This window comes from Syngnathus floridae, unplaced genomic scaffold (assembly GCF_059516105.1).
Source record: "Syngnathus floridae isolate MCC-2025c unplaced genomic scaffold, RoL_Sflo_1.0 HiC_scaffold_26, whole genome shotgun sequence".
Lineage (NCBI taxonomy): Eukaryota > Metazoa > Chordata > Actinopteri > Syngnathiformes > Syngnathidae > Syngnathus > Syngnathus floridae.
In genome coordinates this window covers 45,944-58,744 of record NW_028284055.1, presented here as the reverse complement: position 1 = coordinate 58,744, position 12,801 = coordinate 45,944, and the positions used below count along the sequence as shown (strand labels likewise).

General features: G+C 43.7%; 1 long non-coding RNA gene across 1 annotated transcript; it reads right to left on the bottom strand.

Moving 5' to 3' along the window:
- Window positions 1-423: 423 nt before the first annotated feature.
- On the bottom strand, window positions 424-4,661 carry LOC148378819 (uncharacterized). The gene is made up of 3 exons (XR_015855598.1): window positions 4,496-4,661; window positions 2,359-2,436; window positions 424-514 (listed from the first exon to the last, which is right to left on the bottom strand). It is a non-coding gene; the product is annotated as an uncharacterized LOC148378819 (long non-coding RNA).
- Window positions 4,662-12,801: the final 8,140 nt, after the last annotated feature.

The following is a 12,801-nucleotide window of genomic DNA, read 5'->3' as shown; positions in this document are numbered from 1 at the left end:
CGGGATGGTGTTGTTCAGTGCAGGATGGTGTTGTTCAGTGCGGCATGGTGTTCAGTGCGGGATGGTGTCTTTCAGTGCGGCATGGTGTCGTTCAGTGCGGCATGGTGTCTTTCAGTGCGGCATGGTGTCGTTCAGTGAGGCATGGTGTTGTTCAGTGCGGCATGGTGTTGTTTAGTGCGGCATGGTGTTGTTCAGTGCGGGATGGTGTTGTTCAGTGCGGCATGGTGTTCAGTGCGGCATGGTGTTGTTCAGTGCGGTATCGTGTTGTTCAGTGCGGTATCGTGTTTCTCAGTGCGGTATCGTGTTGTTCAGTGCAGTATCGTTGTGTTGTTCGTATTGTGTTTAACACTTAGCCTCTAACACTTAGCCTCTAACACTTAGCCTCTAGCATCTAGAAGGTAAATAAATAGGAAGGAAGGACTCACCGGTGACGTCTTCGCCCACGTCCAAGCGTTGTACTTTGTATTTTCATCCTTCTGACAGTGGAAAACATAGCCAACAAACACCGTGGAACCTAAACGAATGAAAGAAAACTATCATTTGGCCACAACCAACATTCACAGATACAACACAATGTGACGTGCGGGGTTGAGGTTAAAGGTTGAGTGAAGGGCCCTCGTTTTAAACTACTTTTTTGAAAAGGATTGGGAACAAGTAAGACGTATTTAATTTATTTAATGGGAAGTAGTAAGAGCTATTGAATTTAATCTATGTATTATATTCTATTGTATTGTATTCTGTTGTATTCTTTTGGATTGTATTCACACTAACCCCACTAAAACTTCAGCCCACAAAAACTCGCCTCTGGCGCCTAGCCTCTGGCACTTAGCCTCTAACACTTAGCCTTTAACACTTAGCCTTTAACACTTAGCCTTTAACACTTAGCCTAGAAGGTGAATAAATAGGGTTAAAGGTTGAGTGAAGGGACCTCGTTTTAAACTACTTTTTTGTAAAGGAGTGGGAACAAGTAAGACGTATTTAATTTATTTAATGGGAAGTAGTAAGACTTATTAAATTTATTTAATCTACTTTTCTTCCCAGGCAAAATTTGATGTGCTGCAATTCCAAATTTCCAAAGTGAATGAAGGAATGAAGTCCTTTAAATTATGATTTTGTATAAATACTAGGCATTAACACAAAATCGACGGCACAAAATGGGCAGACTTTACTTGTTTGAAAAGGACTGGTTACAAGACAGACTTTTTTAATTTATTTAATGGGAAGAAGACTTATTTAGTTTAATTGATCTATTTTTGTTCCCTGGCAAAATTCGATTTGCTGCAATTCCAAATTTCCAAAGTGAATGAAGGAAAGAAGTCGTTTAAATTATGATTTTGTTTAAATACTAGGCATAGACACAAAATCTACGGCACAAAATGGGCAGACTTTACTTGTTTGAAGAGGACTGGTTACAAGACAGACTTTTCTGATTTATTTAATGGGAAGAAGACTTATTTAGTTTATTTAATCTATTTTTGTTCCCTGGCAAAATTGGATTTGCTGAAATTGTATTTTGCCAAATCTTGCCTTGAGACCTGATAGGAAGTATTAAACGCTTAGTTAAATCAATACAAGTTGGTAATAAGAGCGAGTAATGTTGGTTGAACCGATGAATGAAGGTTGAAAGCAATTTAAATTATGACTTTGTATAAATACTAGATATTAACAGAACATCTACTGCGCGAAATGGGCAGAGTTTACTTGTTTGAGAAGGAGTGGCTTGTTCAAAACTAAGATTTATTTAATCTGTTTGTTCCCAGGCAAAATTGGATGTGATGCAATTCCAAATTTCACCACATGATGGTGCCCAATTTTGACTTCATAGGACATATTAAACACTTAGCTTGTTATTATGTTCAAGGTAATCAGATTTGTTTATTATTCTAATGGCCTCTTCAAAACTATTCTGGATTACTACTTTGGATCTATTCTACATTACTTGGCAACAACATACTCTGTAACAGATTAGGCAGTATAATCATATCTGTTAACTTGAGAGTGCCCACACTCAATCTACTTATCGTGATGTGTTAAATCAATTACTGTTAGACATTATTTGTCTGATAATCTACCAAATCTTTGAATTGAAGAATTTGTGATTTAATTAATAGCTTGTTGTTATGTTAAGGGTAATCAGACTTGTATATAATTCTAATGGCCTTCTTTTGAAAACTATTCTGAATTACAACTTTGGATCTTATATTACTTTGCAACAATCTACTCCGTGACAGATTAGGCAGTATAATCACATATGTTAACTTCAGTGCCCACACTGTATTTATTTATGGTTATTTGTTAAATCAAGTACTGTTAGACATGAAATAGGAAGTGTTTAACATAAATGTTATGGCTACTCACCATTGTAGCTCGCTCCTGGTCAATGATACGAGCCTCTTCTTGCAGTGGAAAACTTGCAGCCAACAAACACCGTGGAACCTAAAGGAATGAAATTAAACATTAACATTTCGCCTCGACCAATTTTCACACGTACAACGCAACGCGGCTACACTTCTGCTATTACAAACGTAAATCTCCTTAAACACAATGAGTGTTACTTACCGTGTACGCTCTAGACGGTCCAGTTGCAAGCAGAAAATAAAGATATTTCTGTTGATAATTGTCGCTGCTCAGTGGCTCACGGCCATCGCGCCAACAGATTTGAATTTTGGCGGAGGTTCGGGCAATTACGTCATATCCACGGCACATGACTGCGACGTAATACCCGCTTATCTGAAACGGCAGTTAAAAGTAGAGTTACATCAAGTTTTCTTGGAACCTAAACGAATGAAAGAAAACTATCATTTGGCCACAACCAACATTCACAGATACAACACAACGTGCGGGGTTGGGGTTAAAGATTGAGTGAAGGGCCCTCGTTTTAAACTACTGTTTTGAAAAGGAGTGGGAACAAGTAAGACGTATTTAATTTATTTAATGGGAAGTAGTAAGACTTATTAAATTTATTTAATCTACTTTTCTTCCCAGGCAAAATTTGATGTGCTGCAATTCCAAATTTCCACAGTGAATGAAGGAATGAAGTCCTTTAAATTATGATTTTGTATAAATACTAGGCATTAACACAAAATCGACGGCACAAAATGGGCAGACTTTACTTGTTTGAAAAGGACTGGTTACAAGACAGACTTTTTTAATTTATTTAATGGGAAGAAGACTTATTTAGTTTAATTGATCTATTTTTGTTCCCTGCCAAAATTCGATTTGCTGCAATTCCAAATTTCCAAAGTGAATGAAGGAAAGAAGTCGTTTAAATTATGATTTTGTTTAAATACTAGGCATAGACACAAAATCTACGGCACAAAATGGGCAGACTTTACTTGTTTGAAGAGGACTGGTTACAAGACAGACTTTTCTGATTTATTTAATGGGAAGAGGACTTATTTAGTTTATTTAATCTATTTTTGTTCCCTGGCAAAATTGGATTTGCTGAAATTGTATTTTGCCAAATCTCGATTTGAGACCTGATAGGAAGTATTAAACGCTTAGTTAAATCAATACAAGTTGGTAATAAGAGCGAGTAATGTTGGTTGAACCGATGAATGAAGGTTGAAAGCAATTTAAATTATGACTTTGTATAAATACTAGATATTAACAGAACATCTACTGCGCAAAATGGGCAGAGTTTACTTGTTTGAGAAGGAGTGGCTTATTCAAAACTAAGATTTATGTAATCTGTTTGTTCCCAGGCAAAATTGGATGTGATGCAATTCCAAATTTCACCACATGATGGTGCCCAATTTTGACTTCATAGGACATATTAAACACTTAGCTTGTTATTATGTTCAAGGTAATCAGATTTGTTTATCATTCTAATGGCCTCTTCAAAACTATTCTGGATTACTACTTTGGATCTATTCTACATTACTTGGCAACAACATACTCTGTAACAGATTAGGCAGTATAATCACATATGTTAACTTGAGAGTGCCCACACTCAATCTACTTATCGTGATGTGTTAAATCAATTACTGTTAGACATTATTTGTCTGATAATCTACCAAATCTTTGAATTGAAGAATTTGTGATTTAATTAATAGCTTGTTCAGGGTAATCAGACTTGTATATAATTCTAATGGCCTTCTTTTGAAAACTATTCTGAATTACAACTTTGGATCTTATATTACTTTGCAACAATCTACTCCGTGACAGATTAGGCAGTATAATCACATATGTTAACTTCAGTGCCCACACTGTATTTATTTATGGTTATTTGTTAAATCAAGTACTGTTAGACATGAAATAGGAAGTGTTTAACATAAATGTTATGGCTACTCACCATTGTAGCTCGCTCCTGATCAATGATACGAGCCTCTTCTTGCAGTGGAAAACTTGCAGCCAACAAACACCGTGGAACCTAAAGGAATGAAATTAAACATTAACATTTCGCCTCGACCAATTTTCACACGTACAACGCAACGCGGCTACACTTCTGCTATTACAAACGTAAATCTCCTTAAACACAATGAGTGTTACTTACCGTGTACGCTCTAGACGGTCCAGTTGCAAGCAGAAAATAAAGATATTTCTGTTGATAATCGTCGCTGCTCAGTGGCTCACAGCCATCGCGCCAACAGATTTGAATTTTGGCGGAGGTTCGGGCAATTACGTCATATCCGCGGCATTTGACTGCGACGTAATACCCGCTTATCTGAAACGGCAGTTAAAAGTAGAGTTACATCAAGTTTTCTTGGAACCTAAACGAATGAAAGAAAACTATCATTTGGCCACAACCAACATTCACAGATACAACACAACGTGCGGGGTTGAGGTTAAAGATTGAGTGAAGGGCCCTCGTTTTAAACTACTGTTTTGAAAAGGAGTGGGAACAAGTAAGACGTATTTAATTTATTTAATGGGAAGTAGTAAGACTTATTAAATTTATTTAATCTACTTTTCTTCCCAGGCAAAATTTGATGTGCTGCAATTCCAAATTTCCAAAGTGAATGAAGGAATGAAGTCCTTTAAATTATGATTTTGTATAAATACTAGGCATTAACACAAAATCGACGGCACAAAATGGGCAGACTTTACTTGTTTGAAAAGGACTGGTTACAAGACAGACTTTTTTAATTTATTTAATGGGAAGAAGACTTATTTAGTTTAATTGATCTATTTTTGTTCCCTGCCAAAATTCGATTTGCTGCAATTCCAAATTTCCAAAGTGAATGAAGGAAAGAAGTCGTTTAAATTATGATTTTGTTTAAATACTAGGCATAGACACAAAATCTACGGCACAAAATGGGCAGACTTTACTTGTTTGAAGAGGACTGGTTACAAGACAGACTTTTCTGATTTATTTAATGGGAAGAGGACTTATTTAGTTTATTTAATCTATTTTTGTTCCCTGGCAAAATTGGATTTGCTGAAATTGTATTTTGCCAAATCTCGATTTGAGACCTGATAGGAAGTATTAAACGCTTAGTTAAATCAATACAAGTTGGTAATAAGAGCGAGTAATGTTGGTTGAACCGATGAATGAAGGTTGAAAGCAATTTAAATTATGACTTTGTATAAATACTAGATATTAACAGAACATCTACTGCGCAAAATGGGCAGAGTTTACTTGTTTGAGAAGGAGTGGCTTATTCAAAACTAAGATTTATGTAATCTGTTTGTTCCCAGGCAAAATTGGATGTGATGCAATTCCAAATTTCACCACATGATGGTGCCCAATTTTGACTTCATAGGACATATTAAACACTTAGCTTGTTATTATGTTCAAGGTAATCAGATTTGTTTATCATTCTAATGGCCTCTTCAAAACTATTCTGGATTACTACTTTGGATCTATTCTACATTACTTGGCAACAACATACTCTGTAACAGATTAGGCAGTATAATCACATATGTTAACTTGAGAGTGCCCACACTCAATCTACTTATCGTGATGTGTTAAATCAATTACTGTTAGACATTATTTGTCTGATAATCTACCAAATCTTTGAATTGAAGAATTTGTGATTTAATTAATAGCTTGTTCAGGGTAATCAGACTTGTATATAATTCTAATGGCCTTCTTTTGAAAACTATTCTGAATTACAACTTTGGATCTTATATTACTTTGCAACAATCTACTCGGTGACAGATTAGGCAGTATAATCACATATGTTAACTTCAGTGCCCACACTGTATTTATTTATGGTTATTTGTTAAATCAAGTACTGTTAGACATGAAATAGGAAGTGTTTAACATAAATGTTATGGCTACTCACCATTGTAGCTCGCTCCTGGTCAATGATATGAGCCTCTTCTTGCAGTGGAAAACTTGCAGCCAACAAACACCGTGGAACCTAAAGGAATGAAATTAAACATTAACATTTCGCCCGGACCAACATTCACACGTACAACGCAACGCGGCTACACTTCTGCTATTACAAACGTAAATCTCCTTAAACACAACGAGTGTTACTTACCGTGTACGCTCTAGGCAAAATTGGATGTGATGCAATTCCAAATCTATCTGAAACGGCAGTTAAAAGTAGAGTTACATCAAGTTTTCTTTTTTAATCAACACAATCATTTACAACCGTTGACCAGAAAGAATCGTCGAAATTCGACGTCCCCCACAAACGCCACGCTCACTCGCTTTTCAGGGCAACAAAAGTACTTCTTTTTAAAAACGATGAGTTGTACTTACCGTGTACGCTCTGGACGGTCCAGTTGCAAGCAGAAAATAAAACTATTTCTCTTGTTAGTCGTATGTTACCGTCCGCTGTGTCTTTGTCAACATCGCCGCCATTTTCCTACTTCCTGCTGCGAGCCGCGCCCACGGATTTAAATTTGGGCGGAAGCTCTTTCCATTGGCGTCGTTTTCGCGTATAGCAAATCCGATTGGTTGGGAAGGGGGCACGGTTATGCAGCCGAGGGGGTCCTGTGATCGGTGGGATGTAAAGTAGGCGTCGACGTCACGTCCGCGTCACGTGACCACGACGTGGCAGACTCATATAGCAACCGCTGTTTTGTTTAGTAGACTTACAGTTGTTATGCATTGACATAATGGCGCACACACCAAATAGATTTAAATAAATTAAATAATTCTTCTGCCCACTCTCTTTTAAACAAGTTAACTCTCCCCGCGGATTTGAATTCCGGCGAAAGTTACGCCCATCGACGTCACGTATGTCACGTGACCACGACGTGGCAGATGTCATATAGCAACCGCTGTTTTGTTTAGTAGATTTACAGTTGTTATGCATTGGCATAATGGTGTGCACTCAAAATAGATTTAAATAAATTAAATATTTCTTCTGCCTACTCCCTTTTAAACAAGTTAACTCTGCCCACGTCCATTGACGTCTTGTCTGCGTCACGTGACCACGACGTAGCGACGTCATATAGTAACCGCTGTTTTGACCAGTAGACTTAGTTATTATGCGTTGACATAATGGCGCACTGGTTAGCATGGCCACCTCTTAAGCATGATGATGCGGGTTCGACGCCTGATCAATGTTAGCATGGAGTGAGCTGAAGTGCATGGCGCTGAAGATTTGAATCTTTGAAATGCGCTGAGGTCTGACATATCAGGCAGAATGGTTTGCCATCACGTTCAACAAAAAATAGAAACTTTCCCACTCTGATTAAAACGTCCTGTGTTCATCTACGTATTTTCGTTTTGCTGTGCATCTTTTCCCTGCCATTTCGAGAGCCCAATTGACACTCATAGTTTAAAGAAATGTGTTTGCCCATCCTACTTTGTGGAATTTCACCACATGCGCTTTTGACCAAAATACCAAATTGAACTCAAGTGAAGCCAACACGCACAACACCCCCCCCCCCCCCCCCCCCCCCCCACACACACACACACACAAATGTTGATATGAACATAAAAGAGCCGCATGCGGTTCGGGAGTTGCGGCTTGGCCAAACCTGTACTATACAACTTTATTTGTATAAAATTTTCACAACAGCTGTCACACAAACAAAGCGGGAAAAACCGAAGACGTGCGTGTTCCGCCCACGCTGGATTTATTTGCACCTTTGAAAAGACACCGTATTGCCGCAGATGTGGCAAAGAGTACTTTTGGGCATCTGAGACGGAAGGATGTCCAAAGCATCACGTCACCTGCTCTGGTAGGCATGGTGGTGGGACGTTGAGGTCAACCGCTTTGGGGTTGGCTGAATCTTTGATCGCAGGATGCCACACACTTGAAGACAGAAGCAGAAAAGCAGAGCTAAATGCAAAATGTACTCACCGGTGACTCCAATTTTTTTCCCCCCTGAAGAAACAGCTGGACGGGTGGCCCCGGCTGGCCAGTGGGACTCTTGTTATTCTGACCCTTTTTAGTGCGCGTTTGGGGCAACAACCGTTTTTTGTGGCGCTCTCTTCTGGTTCAAAAGTGCCCTGCATGTGAATTTGCTTTTCCTGCCTTCTGATTGGATGAGCGCCGGTGTGACGCGGTGCCTCTGTCACCGTGGCGGGGGGTATACGTTGGCATCGGAGCGTCTGCCAACGTCTGAGACCGGCTGGCAGTGTATCGGAGGTGTCGAGTGCGGTGCCGCTGGAGCTCACTCACCAGCTGGTGTTAGGGCCACAGAATGAAGGCCAAGGAGAAGAATAGAAAGAGAAACAGAAACTTCTCCTCCAATTGTTTGATTTGTCTCTTCTGAGCTTCGATGAATTCTTTCAGCTCTTTGTTCCTCTAGGACGGACAAATGGAAAGTGGCATTCAAAAGCCAGTAAGCGTGCAAGTAAGTGCCGGGCTGGCTTTGGGCCCTTACCTGTTGCGCGCTGTGCAGCAGATCCATTCTCTCTTGGAGGATGCAAGCGTCGCGCTCCCTCAACTCGCACATCAGGGCTCGCTTCCATTGGTCCACGGCGCTCCTAAGCTCTTCTCTCTGATCCGCCGTCAGCACGTCATTCACGCCAGCGTGGCTGGCTTTTTCGCCGTCCGTGGCGGGGCAGTCCCGCTGCGGTAGCGCCTCGTACAACATGGCCTCCAGCTCCAGGATCCTCTGGGCCGCAATCCTCGTCCATCAGTGGTCCGGCGGGAGATTTGAGGGCGGCTTACCTTATGAGCCTGGTCCATGGAACACTTCCTGAAGTCCAACTCTTCATCCAGGTAGCCCTTCTGCTTGCAGAACATATCCTAGCACAGCTCAAGGTCAGAATTGTTGGGGCACATTGCCGGAGTTCCCCTTGGCTGATGTCGCGTGTCTGTCTACCTTCTCACTTTCAATGTCCAACATCTTCTGTTGAAGTGCTGACTTGGTCACTTTGATGTATTCTAACCACTGAGGAAAGGCTGCTGTCACATAAGCAGAATGCGAGAGCGTGCGTGGACGTGCGCGTTACCTTCTCGGCTAGGGTGAGAAGGGTCCTGGCGTGAATCACGACCACCTGCTCCTCGTTGGTGAGATTCTGCAAGATCCCAAAGGCACAGCGTCAACAAGCTTCTTTCAGCGCAAAGCCTTCCAAAAGTCACATTTGAGCCGCCGAGTCTCGTGGAGTGCGAACATAAGGAGTTCGACATACACTTACGGCGTTATAGCCCAGGATGTCCAGCTTCTTCATCAGATCACTGATGACGATGTCCGGGGGAAAGGCGCAAGGAGCAATGTAAGGTGTTCTGGGACCTCGGGTTAAGGTTAGGGTTGCGAGGGACGCCTTACGTACGCTCACGCCCTCGGCCTCGCAGTAGATCTGCAAAGGGCTGAGGCCGTCTGGGAAACGGACTTGCAGAAACTTCAAGACGGGGGAGCGCCACTCCCTCTCCTGAAAGGCAGAGGCATGCATCCGTCCGTCCGTCCGTCCGTCCGTCCGTCACATCTCTGGCCTCAACACGCTTGTGCGAGTCTTCCCACCTCCAGCTCCAGGATGCGGAACTCAAGCAGTTCGTTTTGGTCTCGGATATCCTGGATGTGCTCTTTCAGACGCGCTTCTTCCGCCTCCATCCGCCTGACCTGAAAAGACAGTCAGACCTCATCTGCGGGGCTTCCCGACAGGTGTGACGCCAAGCGACTCCGCCCAGCGCCTTTCTTTCCGTCACCTTTTCGGCCAACTGCTGATTGCTCTGACGCAGCAGCTGCTTCTCCTCCACCCACTTGACATTCTAGAAGAGACAAACGCGTGGACAGCTTTGGAATGTTGTGTCATTTTCATCCACAAATTCTTTGGTTGACTGGAAAATGACATTTGCTTTTCTCCGCATTTTCCCAGCCACGTTCGGGGGGGGGGGGGGGGGGGGGGGGGTTGGTCCAGTAATGCCAGACGGATGAGTGACTGAAGAATGTAGCTATTTTGTCTGAGAAAAAGGTGTGCTCATTGATGAGCTTACCTGTCCTTGTTGCTTCAGCGCTGACTCCAGATCTGCTACTCTGCTTTGATAGTGACCCATTTCTACCATCAGCTTTTCTCTGGTCTGAAAGGAGGAGGAGGGAGGCTCCTCCTCCTCCTTTCAGACCAGAGAACACCCGAGGCTGGGTGAGAACGGGGAGGCTGCGACCCGGCCGGGGGTTGCGGGAAGGGGCGCCACCTTGATCTCCTTCTCGGCGTCGTAGTCCCCTTCGCTGGTCTGGGCTAGCAGAGCGTAGGCTCGTTGCAGCGCTTGATATTCTTGCGTCAGCTGGCGGTAGCGAAGCTCCGCCTCTTCATGCACACACCAATGCAACACAGCACTAGTACCAGAATCAGTCAGACCGGCGACAAAGCACCCGCGACGCAAAGACGAGTCCGATTCCAGGCTGAAGAGGAATGTTTGGTGCCAATACGCTGGCAGAAATGGCGGGCTACCTCTTCGGGTTCCGTGTCGGGGGTTCTGTCGGTGTGAAAAGACAAGGACGATCCGTCCGAGTCCACCAACACGTCTTCGTCGTAGCCGTAAAATGTTTCGATGACCTGCGGGCGCGGAAGCAAACATCTCTCTGAACAAACTGAAGCGACACCTCACGATGAATCGACGAGAGGAACGATAGCGAGAAAAAGGCCATTTCATCTTGCGCAACACCAAGCAGCCGCAAACAAACAGACTCACCTTGCAGGACCTCACGCTTTGTTCCTCCTCAGAGATTCTCGACGTCGGTATCGTAGCAGCAAATCTCTCTCCTGTCGACACAAATAATCCGCCTTTGAGATTCTTTGGATGCAAAGGGAACGAACGGCTCCGGCGCAGAAACAAACGCGACTCACAATGACATTTCTGACATGAGCTCCTGTCTCCAGAGCCTGAAAAACACGTCACCGGCGATGATTGGAGGGACGCTCGTCTTTTCCAAAAGTGACAACTACAGGGTGTGTCAGGGTTTTCCAGATTATCTTTATCGTATCATTGTGTTGCTTTGACTTTGACTGCGACCTGTAATAAATAATATTATTTATCCCTTATTTATCCCTATCGCTTATCCCTTCCTACACAAAGTCGTAAAACACCCCTTGCTATGTTTTGACTAGAGGTCAAGGGCTTCCTCTATTCAATCCACTCTTACACCCACCCTGTTTCTCTTAATTAAAATGCTCGTGCAGGAGCCGAGAGTCAGACTTCATTCGTACAACGGATGGACTCTCCACCTGCAGGTGTCCAAAAGAACTTACTTGTCTCCCGTGTGGTTCTTGCAAAATAAGTTGGAGCGAGCGCAACTCTAACAGGGTGCATTTTGCCACTAGCTGCCTACGGACAATGACGTCGCGCTCGCGGCTCATGGTTGACGGGCTGAGCAGCCGGGCAAGTCCGTCGTTTTCAGCGCACAGCGAGTGGCAAAGGCGCTGACAAAACGGGAGCTTTGAGCTGCTGAAAACGGCAAAACAAGTCTAAAGCGTGTTCAAACGCGTGCGCACAATGCTCCTGCTTGAAAGGTCGGAATTTAAGGGGCCAATTTTTTGGATGGCGGCCGCCGGCCAAGCTTTGGACGGAAAAGGTTTCCTGGCGACAGCGAGCGAGCGCGGCGCTGCCGTACGTGCACCGAGTCGCCTGCCTGAAGACCTTGGACAAGTCGTCGATGATGTGCCGCTGCTCCACAACTTGAAGGAACTCCATTTCACCGTCCTGCTGGCCGCAACCGCGGTCCAGGTCATTGAGCGAACTAGGCCTTCTCTGTGGAACACAAATGCAGTGGACTCTGTTGGCACGCCGCCGTTGTCCGCGTCGACTTACCAAGCTTGCCATCTCCTCGTTCTCCTGGGTGACAAAGCGCACTTTGTTTTCAAGGCGACACAGCACCAGCGAGAGTTCTTCATTCTTCCTGCTCAGGCGTTTGTTTTTGTACAGGAGTGGCAGAAACTGGCTTTCTGTTTCTCTCAGTCGCTTTAGCTGCAAGCATGAAGTGCGGGATGTGAAAGACGCACAACACGCGGGCCAGAACGTATCCATTCCTTTTGCATCGGTTTGAACGGAATCGTGGCTTTGGCTCCCAATAAAAGACATCTACCAGGCAACCGACTCGCCGCGCCGCTCAACTAATAAGCAAGCGCAATGGGTGCCTCGCTGGATGGCGCGCATCAAACGTAGCGCAAACCTTCAAGCGTGCCGTCAATAAATTACCAGTTCATTGCGCTCTTCAGAAAGCAGGGCGTTTCGATCCTCCAGTTTCCTGATGACTGCGCTGAGCTCAGCGATTTTCAGATGAAACCGTCGCGTGTCCCGATCCTCCTGAGACTGAAAACGCCCCGCAACACACACACACAAGCACTCGTTCAAAGTTCAAAACTGTTTTTGTGCTACCTTCCTCCAGCAACGAACTAAGTCATGCGTACTGCAAGTGTGTGATGAGGTGGCTTACGCAATGAAGAGGATTGCTAGTAGCGGCGTTGACCCCACTTCCAGGGTAGTTTAGGCCCGCCCTTTGGGAATC